The following is a 17684-nucleotide window of genomic DNA, read 5'->3' on the forward strand; positions in this document are numbered from 1 at the left end:
GTAACGTCAAAAACGAAACAAACAAATCTCCTGAAAATCTTAAAGTTCAACAAGTTTTTTTTTAATACACTTCAATCCCCACTGTCAATCCAGACTCCCGAAAACTTCAAATATGTATTTTGTAATCTTAGCAACAGAAATTCTTCTGCAAAATATGTTCACTGCACAGTTCAAAAAAGTAGTGTAAATTTCTGTCACTATGATGCACATAAATAGAGTGTCACATAGCATATAAATTCACATTACAGATCGTGTAAATTTAAGAGTCATTTCATGAAATATTCTAAATATTGTATGCAACCATCCATCTTTGTAAGCAATATTTCTTTCAAGTTGCTAGTTTACGTGAATAGGAATTTTACATGCTTCAATTTCAGCATGCATGGATATTAACATCACCATTAAAATTCATAATTTTTTGTAGTGTGTATATTGGGGTGGCCCAATATAATATTTCGTCTGAAATCTAGGGTACTCAAGCTCAAAATGATAGCCAAGAATATTTCAAAAAATGATTTAGATGTGGCCACGATGAAATTTAAAAAATCGTTTTTTCAAATCAAATATTTCTAAAGAATCGAAATTTACCCAAGTAGCATTACAAGTTTTATTGAGGTTATTAAGCACTCTTAAAGTCTAAATCATGATCTACAGAACCCTCATAAAACCTAAACTGTTACTTGGGTAGTGCAACCAAACTCTTTTATATATTTTTTACACATTAGGTGGAACCCCAACAAAAAGAAGAAAAAAAATTGTCACGGCCTCCTAGATGCTCCATTTTGTCATGACATTTTTTTTTTCAATTCTCAAAAAATCACGATTTTTTGAGTGCTTCATGACATTAATCATCAAAAGTGGGTATCGTAATAAGTCCTTTATTTGATTTAGTACAGTTAAAATATGGTAAATTTTGTAACAATCAAGTTTTCTCATAAGAATATATGCCTATGGTTGATCGCAATTTAGTTGCTTATGATGAATTGTTGCACCTAAAATGAACAACCCAAGTAACAGTTTTGTTTTTATTCGAGTTCCATTAACCATGATGTAGACTTGTAGAATATTTTAAAACCGTTAGAGCCCAAATTGGCCATACCCAGTCATGTCTCGGGAACCCAGATGGAAGTTAACATAATTTGTCACACATGCTTCGGGTAAGCGGCGCCGGTGATGTAGTGGTAAGCGTGATTATCTCTCACCCCAGTAGGCCTGTTCAATCCCAGTCAGCGCCACCGGGATGTTCTGAGGCATAACATCTCTGATCACGGGAAGTAAAGCAGTGTGTCCCCGATTCATGAGTTGATGTGATGGGTCGATAGATAGGGTCCAGGTGTGGGAGCTCTGCGTGATCAGAGATGTTATGCCTCAGAACATCCCGGCGACGCCGACTGGGATTGAACCCAGGCCTGCTAGGATGATAGGTAATCACGCTCACCACTACACCACCGGCGCCGCTCGGTAGCATTAGTGCTCAGCACGGAAAACAAGATGGACGGAAAACAAATCAGGAAAAAAAATGCTCCGTGTACCACACAGCAAAAAAATAATTTTAATATTATATCCAAGATGATGCACTTCAATCATGTTGAAAATCTCATGTAATTTTTATGGCAACACAAATAAAAAAATGCAGGGAAAGTACACGGAAACAAATCCGATTCCATTTTCATGAATAAAAAATCATGAAATGAAAAAACTTGCCATCCCATGAAATCGTAACAACGATTCATGATTTCGTCATGGAAATTCATGATTTCATAATGCAGTGGAATCAAGACCGCTACAAGCGTTACACGTACTTGACAAACCGTATTCATAAACCGCACTACATAGGTATCTCTTATACGCCTTTTGTCTTCCATTTCATACAAGTACTGATAGTCTAGTGGTCAAAGTATGAGTCCAATGATCTCAAGGTTCTTGGTTCGAATCCAGTTTGATGCTTTATTTGATTCTTTTTGCGTTTTTTGGTTGAAAGTTAAACCCATGAATTTAGCTCATGATTTCAACTCGGATGATTCATGATTTTGGAAATGTTTGCAGCGTTACGCAAAAGTTGCTCATGATATCATTAATATTATTCATGGTGTATTTTCATAACATGAAAATACGCTGTGTTCATGAAATCATGAGTCATTTTTCTCATTTCGGAGATCGGATTTTTTCCCGTGTAGCGTAATGTCAGTTCATGCACTGTATTAATGATAATGTTGTCCTTTTTGTCATGTAATATTACACCATATTTTTGACACGATTGAAGTGCATCCACTTTGATGTGATATCAATATTATTTTTTTGCTGTGCACCGGGAAGGTGCATAGGATGACGGATTATCCATATGTTTCACGATTGTCGATTTTACGTACGTATGAGACAGATTTATTCGTCAATCAGTTTGTTTAGGAAAACATGACACTACACAGTTCGAAGAAGTAGTGTAAATTTCTGTTCAATATGATGCACATAAATGGAGCGTCACATATCATATACGTTTACATTATATATCATGTAAAGTTCTGACACATTTCATGCAATGTAGCAAATATTGTATACAAAATCCCATCTTTGTTAACAACATTGTTTGCAAGTTGCTCGGTTGCGTGAGATGAAATACAAGTTTACGTGAATGAATGTTTACATCACAATTAAAATTCCGAATTTTTATCTGTGTAGTGCAAGTGTTTTTTTATGCATTGTAAACTTGCTGGAGTTTTTCAGCAGACAGAAGTTGCTTGCGAAATAATATTACGCCAGATCGTAAGAAGAAAGGTATAAAATGATTGTTTTGACATGTTATCATTTTTAATCAGTTTTCGGTTCTTAAAATGAGTAATTTGGATAAACAATCAAAACTCCATACACAATTTTTTCAAATATTTTTTGATATCTAGGAAAGTAGTAGTAGGATTTGAGCTCAACTTTAAGTAGTCAGTTCTACATGTTATGTACCATTGATGTTTTTTTTTCCTTTTTAATTTTTTGAAGATTTTCAAGTTTTACCTTATTCTCAATACTCGGCGATGACTTATTTCTTTGTCCCTCACGATAAAGTCAACATTTACCACCGATTGAATTTGTTTAACTAGCCCATATGTTTAAAACTGAAATTCTTAATAATTCCATGTATCGAAACTGGCAAATTCTCCATGTGTGGTATTTTAAAACTGAAATCTGCCAACTTGGATTCGAAAGGTCACGAGGCACCAGTCTAGTTTCACATACTTATTTTTTCAACCGTTTCGCTTCTGCAGAGTAGCACCCAACAAGAGATGTTGCTACCAAGGTGGTGAGTGTGTGTCATGAAAATTTTACGAAGCTCAATTTCACAAACATTGAAAGTCACCGTATGCCAACGCTTTCCTACATATGCGAAGCCAGGTTGATCACGGTGGTGGTGTGCGATGGGGCGGCTGTCTTATAATTTTTGCATTAGCAAGATGGGAACCGTAAGTGAAGCCGTAATTTCCAAGCCTCGTTCCCGGGATTATAAGCAGTGATGCTGTTTGGACGTGTGTCTGAATATGAGTACGAGCAAACTCCGCTTGGGTATGATAATGGTAAACAAAATTGAGATTTGCCGAAGATGACATCAAGGAGCCACCGTACATATTCGGAAATACTGGAATTGTGAACGAATAACTGATTATTGTGAAGGAGCGAGAATAGCTATGCTAATTTCAAGCTATTTGAATCAGCTCATGGAGCCATTTGAAGAAGTGAAACGATATTTTACTGAAGTAAATTCAAAATTCCGTGCATATTTACTTTATTATTATATCGTGACTACAAACGCGTCACAACTGAAATATTAATTCTACATAACATCATCCTACTACAACAATTGAAACGAAGGAATTTGCTTATTCAATGTGACGCGTATGTTGTCACGATTTAGTCAATTAAAAATCTGTACGGAATTATGAATTTACCTAATCAAAATGTAATTGAAAATCTTCCAATGGCTCCATGAGCAGATTTAAACGGTCAAAGGACAAAATGTCAAAAAGTAAAAGGTCGAATAAACAAATGTTCGAGTAGACCACCAAAGGACCGACCTGCGTGCGGTGCGTTGCTAGTCGGATTGCTATTTTGACAACTTTGTTGTTTCATATTTTAGTTAGCTGTCTGTTTGCACACACCGGTCGTTGCTATCAAGGTTGTTAATTTTTGATTTTGACTAGCACGCCGGTAGTTGCAAAAATGAGTTCTTATCGTACAACTTCTAATATTTAAACAAGTTTTTCGACCGGCCATGCTTTACCCTGTGCCAATATGCCACTACCAGGAAAAAAGCACTTCAAAGGATTCAGAACAAAGTTCTGAAGATGATTTTGAAGTTGCCTCCCTGGTACAGTACTACCGAGGTACATAGAATTTGGAATGACTTTAGAACAAATGTCCAACAAAATAATTAATAATTTCAGGCAAAAATCGTTGCAATTCTTAATTGCAACGATTAATTCCCTTTATACTTAGATAAGATTTAGTTTTAGTTTATAATTTTAAGATTTCAATTGTTATACTAACATACAGGTTTAAAAAACCTGTTTTAAATACTGAATTGCCAATGCATGAACAATGTAAAAACACTTACATAGATGTACATCATAACAATTAAGGCTGGTAATTTACTGTAGTTACTGGAGCACCTAGGTTAAAATGAAATGTAATTTATTTTGAATTTGGAACAAATAAAGTGTTAAAAAAAAGTTCTTATCGTAGCACGTAATAGTGATATAATAATATATTTAGGATTCTGATTTAACCGTGGACCCATTTCAGAATACCTGATATTTAAGTCCATTCCGAGGTAACTATCACATAAAATTATCGCCGCATGTAAACACTAATGTTATCATGTGGATAATGTTATTGCAAAGGCACTTCCTGATTTCGAAACGTGAAGTTTTGAATTCCGGCACGTATTAAGTAGTATTTGGAAATTGACATTTATAACTGGTTTATAGTCAGATAGATCTCACCGAATTTCATCTGCGAAATAGCACCAGTTTCAGTTTCGCAGTAATCTAAAAATCTTTTTGTTTTTATTTTTTTTAACAACTTCTGAGCAAACCCGAAATTAATGAAAAAGTTTCAGTTCGTCAAAAATCTACCAGCTGAAGAAGTTTTACACTTTTTACAGTTTTCTAACTACATTTTCACTAAACACATAGCAGCATACAACAATAAAACACGTCAGCAATGCCAAGAACATTACAAAAAATGAAGTCTCAGATTTATTAATTTGTATATTTTCCCTGTTGGTTACATTTTCCAATGAGACCTGTTATTTGATGCATTGTGGCAGGCCAATACTAATGTTGCATCATGGTATTTGGCACACAGTCTTGATCTTGGTGTTTGGCTGAACAGAGCAAATGATCGAGATGGGCGATGAAAGTGATGGCTAAGAAAGTATCAAAATTATATAGAAGAAAAGCTATTCATGGTCATTCATGTCGGTTCGTCGATAGTTATCGCATGGGAGTTTATTGGGTGGTAAGCTTCCCTTTAATTTATTTGTTTTACTCTTTAAAAAATATTATCATGAGTTTAAAATTAAATAAAATCTAAACTTGAGGCTAAAGTTTTAAAATTCAAAATCTGTAACTTTAAACTTGTTGTTAAACTTATTAAAATGTACAATTAGTAATATAATTCTTCATTATTTTTATTTATTTATTTATTTATTTATTTATTTGGAGAGGTTGTCTTCTCGTAGGAGTGAAACCTGTGTAATCAGGGAAGTAAAGTCATTGGTCCCCGATCCGTGCTGAGCACCAATGCTTCCGATGCCAGGCCAGGAAGGCAGCTCGCACACCTGGACCATACCTATCGACCCATCAACTCATGAACCGAGGACCAACGGCTTTAGAGATGTTATTACTCAGAACATCCCGGCGGCGCCGACTGGGATTGAACTCAGGACTGCTGGGGTGAGAGGTAATCACACTTACCACTACACCAATGGCGCCATATAACATGTAAGATTATCAATATAACTTCAAAAAATCTTCAATATCCAGCTTAAAGGTTGGTTGGTTGGTTGATTGTCTTTATTAAGGAGATTTTCAGCCAGACGCTGGTTCATCTCCGATTGTAGCTTAAAGGGAACCAAGCACTTTAGAGCAAATTCCAACAATTAATTGTCTTAGAATTTCAAAATAAGCATTCCGGAAAAGTTTGGTTGAAGTCGGCGATATTGACCACAAATCTAATAAATTGTGTATACACTTGAACGGAATGACCCACATACATAGCTAAATCGCGAAAAGTGTATACATATAATATACATGTGGAATAACCACAAATAGCTATGTTGTGGAACACAACCCTAATCCCATATCTAGGGTTGATTTGTGTCGATGCAAATCGTACAAACAATCCTCGCCTTAATCCAGTGATGCCCTTCAATTGTCGTATCCGTCACTCCAAGCTTCCTAGCGAATTGGAAGCGCAAAATCCCACACAACGTATTTAACAATCTTCCGTTTATGTGAGTGATGTTTCCCGCCAACTATATTCGACGCATCGAGGTAATTCCGGTCGCTGTCAGAGCCAATCACCATAACCGGCTGATGAATCAAATTTCGTGCTGTAGGAAACAAAAGTACGGCAACGTGGAGGTACACAGCTTACGACTCACGAGAAATGTCATAACAGATAACACGCTGGTTCGCATAGATCCAGTGTGATCCTTCCGCTGTAGTAATACATTTGCCCGCATATCGGATGTGGGTAGGTTGGTATGTTGCTGCTGTCCGTGCTCACATCAGCTGCATGTAGACGTTCCGTACCGAACAACCAAAGCATGGCGAACAATTTGCGACCAAGTAAGAAAAACATAGATTCAAACGTGTGCAAAATGTAGTCGGGCACCGAATGTATTTCTTTCATTTCGTGCTAAAACAAATCAGTTCAACATGAAATTTTATTAGATTAGAACACACTGGTTAAGCAGCAGCAGCGTGCCGGTGTGGTGCAAAAGTGCTGAATCGCTCTTCCACTCTGGTGGGAATAGAACATGGTAGAGAACGTTTATATCTCGACTATGTGTGCGGGGTGTTTCACGAACCATAATCGATGTGCAGTGGGAGGAATATAATTTCGTTATGTTTCCTTTGTATGTCAGTTCACAGGAAATATCTAGCTCTGATGATGAAGCATAAAAAACCCACTCGGAAAACACTGGTCAATGTGAGCATTGAGAACGCTTTTACATTTTTCATAATTTCTCAAGCACTAATGGAAAGCAATATATATGAACAGCGTTGTTTTTTTTTTTTTTTAATTTAATTGGCCGCAGTTTTCAAATCGATTCACAGTGCTTAATATGATGAAGTTGCATGATGATTAAATTATGTATCCGCCTACCGCATCTTTGCGGTAAAGCCACTATTGTTGGCGGTTTTAAGCCATACTACCCCCCAACGAACGTGGCAGTCTTTTGAACCTTCCAAGAAATGACATGCAACATGTGCTAAGCCAACACAACGGTTTTGCTTTAAAAGTAAGGCTAGGTTCCTGTTACCGTGACGCTGATGGATGACGTTCCACCGCAGGCCGTTTTTCGTGCAAATCCTAGAATAAACAGCTCCATTTGCTTTAGTATGCGGCTGGGTATAACCATTTGTTTGCTTCACCAACGAAATTAGAGACCGAGACTGCGCACGATGTGTCGTGGTTAATTAGGGAAATTGGCTTGCCTGGGCTCTAATCATTACTTGTTGCTACTAATTGGTCGAGGGTGAAGATTTAGAGAATACCACGTTCAAACACGGACCACTGGTGAAGGTCAGTGGGTATTTCTGGCAGGGAAATTAGCTTTGATTGATGTTACGGCGCTGTCAGGATAATACTCGCCCAAATTGAATCAATGGGCTTCGACGTTTGCCTGTCAGCCACTTCCATTTGGACCCTTTTAGGAACAGAAGAAACCTACCTTCTCAGGGTGATTGTCCATGGACCGCAAAAATGAGACGAACTCAAATGGAAACCTTTCTTGCAAATTTGTCAATGGATCAAGTGAAAGCCAATGAAGCTTGGTGAGATTATTCGCGAGTTTTACTTTTCATCTATCTACACCATCTGTCGCAATAATAAATTATTCATTTAGATACGAGACAGCAATAGATCATATCCTCCACAGTCATTAATCATTTAAATGAACATTAATCAAAATTCCCCCGGTGCCACGAGCTGCGGACTACGAGTGAGCCTTCTCTGCTCTACACGGTGGCATAAACAGATTGCGAATGAGCCCTGCAATCAAGCAGAGCCATTTTCTGAAAATCCGCAAGCTGCGTGGCCCCGGTCGGTGGTGACGCAGCAGATAGACTGCAGACGTTTATAACAATAACAATCAGCTAAATGAACACTAAACGCGATGAAATGAGAGGAAAATAATGGTAGCGAGCAATATTGAACTTTTGCTGTGTTATTTTTATTTTGCACGTGGTCTATCATAATTTATACTAATTTTCCTTGAAACTCTTTCGCACCTGGCACAAAGCAAAGGTATTCAAACCATCGCAATAAATGTTGATGGGTAAATATGGGAGAACAGGTGCTCCGCTAACGACGTGATTGCTGACAGCCATTTTTTAATGATCATTTAAAGGTTAAAGTGGGAATACACTTACGGGTCCCTGTTATTTAGCCTAGACAGTCAAGGCACGGTACTTCCACTCTGAAGGTATTCAATTCTCGGCCCGGTTGAGGTAATCTTTCAGGTTGGAATTTTTTTCGACTTCCCTGGCCATCTATGTACCATACCAGACGATTTACAAATGACACATTCTACCAGGATGTTTCACGTTTTTGCTTGATTTTTTTATGGTTGTTTTAATACAACTGAAGCAAATTAAAACTAACCATCAAATATTTTTGCAGATTTGGAAAGTGTGATAATTTTAAAGATCAAGAGTTTATGATTTTAGTAGTTCAAAATGATTTGATCAGTGACTATGTTGCGTGACGTACAACGTAGAATTCATTCAGATCAGTCAAAACTGAACCTACCCAAAAATGGTTAAATTCTGTGGGTAGTAACAACTTGACAAATGAACAACGTCGATCGGATTCATGACCCTGTTGTCCATTTATCAACTTGTCACTTATCACTGAAAATGTGATCTACCAGCGTACATTTAATTTGTGATCGAAAACCATCATGTGAATGCTTGTGCTTTTGCCTTTGGAAACTCTTAAAAACCGATGAACAAATCTTATATCGAAAGGTTCTTAAATGAACTTTTATTTTAATAATTTTTTCGTGATCAGAAATAGTAAATTTTAAGATTAGGGATTTAACCCCAAAATACTTCCTGTTTGTGCAATAAAAAAATATCGTGCGTTTTAATACGACCGCAACCACTACTTTGATCTATTGTAACTTCATTTTATTTATGCCAACGTAATGTTGTATACCACTTTTGTTTAAGTAACAACCACTACTATTGAAAGCAATTATCCCAACCAGGTAATCCTTATTAAATGTATTACCTGAATGGGGACAGCAGCCCACATTTCCCAAGGTCTTATTAGACCCTTATCAAGATATCTGCATCGTTTATAAAATTGTGCAACACAGTCACAGAGCAAATGTTTAGAGCTTTGACTCCTTGAGCTACAAAAGTGACATTATCTTCATGAAGTTTACCAATAATTTTCAGGTGATATTTACAAGGACAGTGTGCTATTATCAAATCAGTGCACAATGGGCCAGGAACCGAATCATATTGAATTGATGTATTTTGCAAAGTTTCTCGGTTTAACATGCACGTCATGACAATTAGTTCCAATTTTCTCCGCATAGATGGTGCTGCGATACTAACTTTCTTATTTCACATGATAGAGGTTTGATGTCTTGAGCAAAATTGTAGAACATAAAAAAATATAACAAAATGCCGAAAGACTAAAAGTTCTAGGTCTTCAAATAACAAATATATAGTAAATATTGTAAAATTTAACTCAAATTTACGTTTTTTGTACTATTTTCCATGCAAACGACAAATCCTTCATTTTTAACGCCGTGTAAGTCGGATAGTTTTCAAGATTTAAGGAAGCGTTCCCAATGTTTTGGGTCGATACAAGCGAAATATTAGCCAAAATAGTGAAAATAACCATGATTTTCATAATTCGGTTTCTCGAAAAGTAGCAAGTATTAGCAAAAAATCATTAACTTTCTGAAATTTACCATTTATCATTAATCAAAGGTGAAAGTTTGCCGGACATTTACTTTTATATATTTGAGATAGCTGAATTCATTTATTTTTTTCCTTGGTTTGTTTTCCGTCGATCTTGTTTTCCTTGCTGAGTACCAATGCTACCGACGCCAGGGAGGCAGCTTCAACACCTGAACCTTACCTATCGACTCATCAACTCATGAACCGGGGACCAACGGCTTTACTTCCCTTCCGAAGGAAGGCGTGATCAGAGATGTTATACCTCAGAACATCCCGGTGGCGCCGACTGGGATTGAACCCAGGCCTGCTGGAGGTGAGAGGTAATCACGCTTACCAGTCTGAATTCATAGACTACAATGTTTATTCAAGCAGCGTTCGCCAACGCACGGCTTGCTGGCTGCATGCGATAGAAACGATGGAATATGTCTTTTATGCTTCGCTAGCTGCACGTTGGCGAACGCTGTACTAATGTATGCACAAAGTTTCTTCATGAATATTCTCGAACATGTGTGCTTGTGTGATGAGATATCTAGATTCAAAATATTTTTTTTATTCTAACAACTACCTGTTATCTTGCATTGTCGATTATTGCAGCAGCATTTACACGGGTTCTGGAAATTGCTCATTCTTGGTGTGAGGAAACTGTTTCTGCATTGTCATCATCGGGTCAGAGGACAGCAAAAGTCGATGGAATACGTCCTCGATGTTTGCAAGACGACTGAATTGTCGAGAATGGATTTGTTTCGTCGCTCTTGCGCCTCTTCGGATAATAAACCAATCGGAATATCACAATGGCTTATGATTGTCGGTCCATGTACCAAGATCCTGTGTACCGTAGGTGACAAAGGGTAAAAACTATAATAATGGACAAACAACCTTCTAGTCTCTTCTGCGTAGGTTTCGAATGCCTTTACGTCGATTTCAAGCTTGCTAGATAGCGCACACTAAAAAAAAAAAAGATAGCGCACACAGAATTGTAACGAATCGACGAAGGATATCCTCCTCAATTTCTTTAATTTTTGCCGTTATTTCTGGATTCTGAAAAAATCTTCTGGCGGTGTTGCCATCATTACTATAGCCTGTTGAAATGAAAATGTATTCGAATGTGTATCCTAACAAGACGATAAAATGAACTTACCTCTAGATGGCAACGGTTCACTTATTCTCAGTCCTTTTTTTAACTCTTCTTTTATTGTACGTTGTCTTTCTATAAAGATTTCGTTTCCTTTACTTACTCGCCATTTTTAAGTGGAATTCAGTACGCAACGTTAAGTATAAGTTACATACTTCTTATGTACGCATGAAGCACAGATATTGTTTCAATTTTGTCAGGATCGTCACAAATTTGAGCATCGATGGGATTACTTAGGGCTTTGCCAGAAGCTCCACAAAGGTCACACGCCTGCGAGTGTGTTTCTGTGACACTGTTGATTTTGTAGTTGAAGCTTCATGCCTTCCACTTCCACCATTTTGATGGGGCGGCTCAAATTGATAGATGATGGGCAGTCATTTTTCCAAACTATTTGCCGTTCGCCGGAGAATGGGGTGAAATGACTAAAATATATACGTACCCTAATTAACAAAGCACAAGCAATAAAAAAATCCTCAACGTATGTTCCTTATGTTCTGATATTGCTGCTTAGTAAGATCATTTTCGCTCAAAAATCGCAAAGCAATTTCAGCTGTAAATCGTTCGATCTCTGGTTTGGCACTTGATTGGGCAATTTTGTTAACCTCGTTCTTTGGCTATCTTCACAAAAAGATTTTATTTTTGGTATTCCACCTACATTTTTCTTTGGGCTATCGTCCTGAACTTGGAAGTGGGAATCGAGTAAATTTGTTTATTTTTGAAAAACTCTAACTTACATTTTCAGCTTTATAAGCCATCTTTTCCAGCATTGTGCTGTAAAGTAGCTGAAACAAAGCTGCAGATACAGCTACAAGCAGAAGCTAGCAAAATAGTTTTGGAGGGCGTTTACGCAACTTTTTCACAACCATTATTCAATTTGTCAGCCGCACTGAATAACAGCAGCTGATAAACGCAAATGTCACTTCTATGCAACTATTAATCCACTTTCAACATGTAGCTGCAAAAAAAAGCTAATAAAGTAAAAATATGATTCATTTGATGGGTTCTACACAACCAACAACTCTTGCTGAGTAACATAATCATCTAAAGTGCTTTTCAACAACTAAATAACCTGTATTCAGCTAATCAACTGTGTTAGAGTTACTTTGTAAGTATTTTTTTAGTCATCTAGGTTTATTTTTAGACGCGAGTAGTTTTAGAGCTTTTATTCTGCTCCTTTACAAAGCAGAAGCAACTAGTCGAGAAAAGTGATTCATGTGCACTATTGTAAAGTCTCTATTCAGTGATCGTGTTCTAAAAAATAATGTAGCTGTGTTTACGTCACTTCAAAGTGTTGGCGTGGCGAAGTTGGTAGTGTCAAGGTTTGCCAATGCGGTCGTCTCAAGTTCGATTCCAGGTTCCGGTGCAGGGTAAATAGTGTGGTGGTGTGCTTATTACTAATTTCGATTAATTTTATTCAAAGCAAAATAAACTCAATACATTCCTCCAACAAAAAAAGTAGAAGGGTCTGTGCCTAGGGGCACGAACGTAAGCTTGACGTAGGACCGCTAGTGGACGGAATAAATGTGAAGAGCATTAAGTTCTTTTAATTGATCAAATATCTATTATCTCAACTCTTTCCGTTTTTGAATTGTAGGAGTACCAAATTTGTAGTAATCTTTTTCAAAACGAAAGTTGATTACGAGACTCAATCAAAATCACTTGTACCCCTGCTTCCAAGTTTGTATGGTCGCTGGCGGCTTGTGGTTATGAATATGGACAAACAAGCACAGATAAATTATATTCCAACTCTTTACTGATGTAAGCTTGATGGCCCTGAAAAGGGCCGTTTTATTGAAGAGGACATCCATGGCCACTTACGCTTGGCGTGTTTAGTGTAGGTGACAGCATCACGGACCTCATTTTCCACGAACACCTTCAGCACACCTCGTAGATCAGACCGGAGATACGTCAGACACTGCCGCGGCGAGCCAGACGACGGATGGTGGTTATCTAGAAGAATTTGCGATGACGATTGGCACCTCCTTTTCCACGACCAGTCAATTGTTGCTTGTTGGTTATAGAAAAGTGGACTAGCCACTTTCGTACTGCTGCTATTGCTGACCACGCCGTCCGAAGCGAAAATGAGCTGATTCCAGACTTTTTGACTTTTTTGACTTTAAATGATCTATATTTCTTGAATTTGCGTGGTTTACATGTACAACTTATCAAGTGACACAGATGCGTCTTTTCAACTTTAGTTCCTGTGAAATTTCAATTATTATTAATTACAGTTCCTAGTCCTATCAGGCCTGTTTTAGAGAATGACCACCTTGGTGGGATTGGTTTGTTTTAAAATTTGAAAAAGGAGACTACTTATAACTACTATTTACAACTACAACTAACCTACAACTACTATATACACCTAATCTACTATATACAAAATGTTCTGATAAAATACATTTTTGTGTAAATTTAGTGCTAATTTCGTTAATTTTGGAATCTACATATTTTGGCAATGCCTGCCTCTTCGTGTAAATTTGTTATTCTAGTGTCGATAGGACGATCAAGAACCATTCTCAGCACTCTATTCTGAGCGACCTGGATTTTGTTCCTGTGAGTCTGTGCACATGATTCCCACACCGGAGCTGCGTAGAGGATCGCAGGTGCTATGATTTGTTTGTAGACGGCCAGTTTGTTCACCCTTGAGAGGCGGGATCTGCGGCAAATCAGCGGATACAGACACCTAACCAAGGCAGAACACTTAACTACAGTTTTCTCTACATGCGCTACAGAGGAGCTTTTCATCAAACAACATCCCGAGATAGGTTACTTCGGCAGACCACTCAACCCTTGTGCCATTCATGATTACAGTACAAGATGGAGCCGGTTTCAGTTTGGTCGATTGCCGATGGAGGAACATGATCGCTTGTGTTTTGGAGGCATTGATTTTGATTTTCCACGTGGTGGCATAATCAGCAAAGGCGTTAAGGCATCGTTGAAGTTTGTTCGTTATTTCGCGAGGCATCCTTCCTTTGACGGCTATTGCGGTATCATCTGCGAACAGGAAAAACACCCAACCGTCACCGAGGGGAGGAATGTCGGAAGTATAAATGCTGTAAAGCAAGGGGCCCAGCAGACTGCCTTGCGGGACTCCTGCTGGGATGGAAAACGTGTCGGAAAGACAACCATTCAACGATACCTTAAACGATCTTTGCTGGAGGTAGTTACGGGTGATTTTAACCAGATGTAAAGGAAAGTTGAAGTTACAAAACTTGTACACAAGTCCATCATGCCAAACATTGTCAAACGCTTTCTCAACGTCTAACAAGGCCATGGCTGTGGGCTTGGATACAGCTTTGTTACTTCGGATGTTATTCATCACCCGCACTAGCTGGTGATTGGTGGAGTGCCCCTTTCTAAACCCAAACTGTTCCGGAAGGAGAATGTTATTTTCCTCGACAAACTTGAGCAAACGATTGAGAATGAGTTTCTCGAACAATTTGCTCAGCGCTGAAAGGAGGCTGATTGGTCTGTAGCTTGAAGACAATGTTGGAACCTTACCGGGTTTGCGGATTGGTATGATTTTTGCTACTTTCCAGATGCTTGGAAAGTAGTGCAGTTCCAAACATCTGTTGAAGATAGCGGTTAAAAGAGACTGCACTTTCATGCTGAGTCTCTTCAAGATCAAGTTGAATATACCGTCAAACCCGGGAGCCTTCATGTTCTTGGTGCATTTCAGCGCTGAGCAAATTTGTTGTACTGTAATCATATCCGCCGGAGGCACGACACAAGGGGAGACATCTAGGTTTTGAACGCGTTGCGCAACCTGATCATCGAGCGGACTTTGGATAGTCGAGCCAAGCAAATGCGATGAAGCGACATGCTCGCCGATCGCATTTGCTTTCTCCTGTGGGGTAATTAAAAGCCGATCGTCATCATTTTCGACTTTGAGAGGTGGAACGGGTTTGGGATGATTTTTCAGGACCTTGGCTACCTTCCAGAATGGTCTGGAGCGGTCGTCCAGATTCTGGACAACACGCCCGAAACTTTCATTTCGGAGTGAGTCCATTCTGGAAGCAATCTGCCTGTTCAGAACGGCCACTTCACGTTTTTTGCCCAGATCTCCAGTCCTCTGAAACTGGCGTCTACGAACATTTCTCAACCGAATAAGTAAATGGGTGTGGGAATCAATAGCAACAAACTTACCCCTCACAGGAACTTGTCGAACACACGCCTCGTCAGTCACGGATATGGCCTGTTGGAGTCCTTCCAACGTCCGGTCGATGTCATCTACAGTGTCGAGCAGTGGATTTTCATCGATGTTGCTGTCCACCATTCGTCCGTACTGCACCCAGTTGACATGGTGGTAGTCTTTACGCAGGCAGCTTCTAGCAGGAACCACGTTGACACCGACTTCAGTCACCACCGGTTGGTGGTCGGAGCTGAGATCGTTGTGCGCCTCTGGCTTGGATAGTACGATGTTTGACAGGAAAAAAATCCAGGGTGGAGGGATTTCCCGCCGGAGAGATAAAAGTTGGTTCGTCCGGAAACTGCACAGTGTACAGTCCATGTTGTGCGTGGTCGAACAATAGACATCCATTCCGGTTCCGCTGGTAGTTCCGCCAAGCTTCATGGCGGGCGTTCAGGTCGCCCCCAACGATGAATCGGGAGCTAGTACGGGTGATGGCGGTCAGGTCGTTCTTGAATTGAGTTCCTAGTCCATTGTTGGCGGTGCACTGGCGTGGGCAGTAAACAGCAATAAACCGGACGTTTCCAGTTGGTGATTCCACCTCCACACTAACGGCCTCGATGATAGAAGTGCGGACGTGGGGCAGAGTGCAGAACTTGATTCCCTTTCTGACGATGACCGCTACACCACCCCCCCTGGAGCTGGTGCGATCAAGCCGGATAATGTTGTGGTCAGGCAACCAGTAGCTGTCGCCGGACTTTAGATGGGTCTCGGTTAGAAGGCCCACGTCGATGCTGGGCTTGCGGAGGAAGTCGGCAAGCTCAATCTGTTTTGCTTTTACAGAGCAAGCGTTCCAGGTAGCGATGGTTAGCGGTTTAGACACCATACTGGATGATGAACTTACCGAGCACTTGGATCTGTTCGGGCTTATTGCGGCACTTACGAAGAGCACCGGACATGTTGACGAAAATTTCCATCAGTTCATCCGCTGAGAACAGATCGGGGTTGTTGTTTTGCGCAGGTGGTTGTCTCCAGAATCCAGGGGGGGATGGAGAGCTTTGGCCAGCAGAATCACCAGAAGTTGCTTGAGCGGAATGCACCCGCGAATTCTCTTGCCTTTGCTGAGGAGCACGAAGAGGTGGGAAATCCTCCGTCCGAAATGCCGGGACTTTGTCCTTCTTGCGTCCTGGTTGGTTGTTAGTTGCCGCCTGTTTTCGGATGCGTTTGAAGTCCTCGCGTTTGGAGCACTGTCTGTCGGAACCTTGGTGAGCACCACCACAGTTGGCGCATTTTAACGCCACGGCTCCATCCGCAGGGCAGTCGGAGGTGGCGTGGTCTTGAGCGCAATTGCCACAGCGTGGCTTAATGTTGCAGTTGCGGGTGCCGTGTCCAAAGTTCAGACACCGTTGGCACTGAGTCACATCACGATGGCCGCCACGGTATGGCTCCCAGCGAACGATGATGGAATTGATGGAGCGGATGGCCTTCAGCGCGTTGAGCGTCACCGTTCCCTTCTGGAAGTGTACCAGGAAAAGGCTATCCGGATACGCCTTCACATTTTCGTCCTTCCTTGTCATCCGATAGACGGCACTTGGGGCCAGCTTGTACCGGTCTCTGATTTCAGCTTCGATAAACTTCGGGTCGAAGTTTGGTAGGCCCCTAATGACGACCTTGAATGGCTTCTCACCGGGAATGTCGTGGGTGAAGAATTCCACCTTGGAAGTCCTCAGGTGGGCGACGACTAAGTCATACTCCGCTTTGGTACGGATCACCACCTTGGTGCCGACTCTGCCCAACTTGTATTCGGCTTTTACGCCCAGCGTCGCTAAATCTGCGATGAGCTCATTAAGATGGGCATTTTTCACTACCAATGAAGGTAGCTTCACTTTTGCCGCAATCGGGCCGGTAGAATTTTCGTTGCCGATGGCGTCGCCGAAATCACCGATGTCGCTGGCGTTCGTCGCAGTGACATCGGATTGGCCTCGATTCTTCTTCCTCTTCTTGCTGCGTTTTTCCAACACAGCTGGATGGATATTCCCATCCATGGGGAGAACAGCAAACCTGTTCGAGGTAGGCACACCAGAGCTTCCTTCACCGGGGTTCTGGATCTTCGCCGGGCTTCGCGACCGATGCTTCCCCATTTCGGGGCACACACACACGCACGACAAACCGCGAAAGAGAGCGCGAACACTATCGCCACGAACTTTTCAAACAACTCGAGAGAGCGAGCTAA

Source organism: Ochlerotatus camptorhynchus, unplaced genomic scaffold, assembly GCF_037179485.1.
Source record: "Ochlerotatus camptorhynchus isolate MF236.1 unplaced genomic scaffold, CSIRO-AGI_Acam_v1.1 ptg000927l, whole genome shotgun sequence".
Classification (NCBI taxonomy): Eukaryota; Metazoa; Arthropoda; class Insecta; order Diptera; family Culicidae; genus Ochlerotatus; species Ochlerotatus camptorhynchus.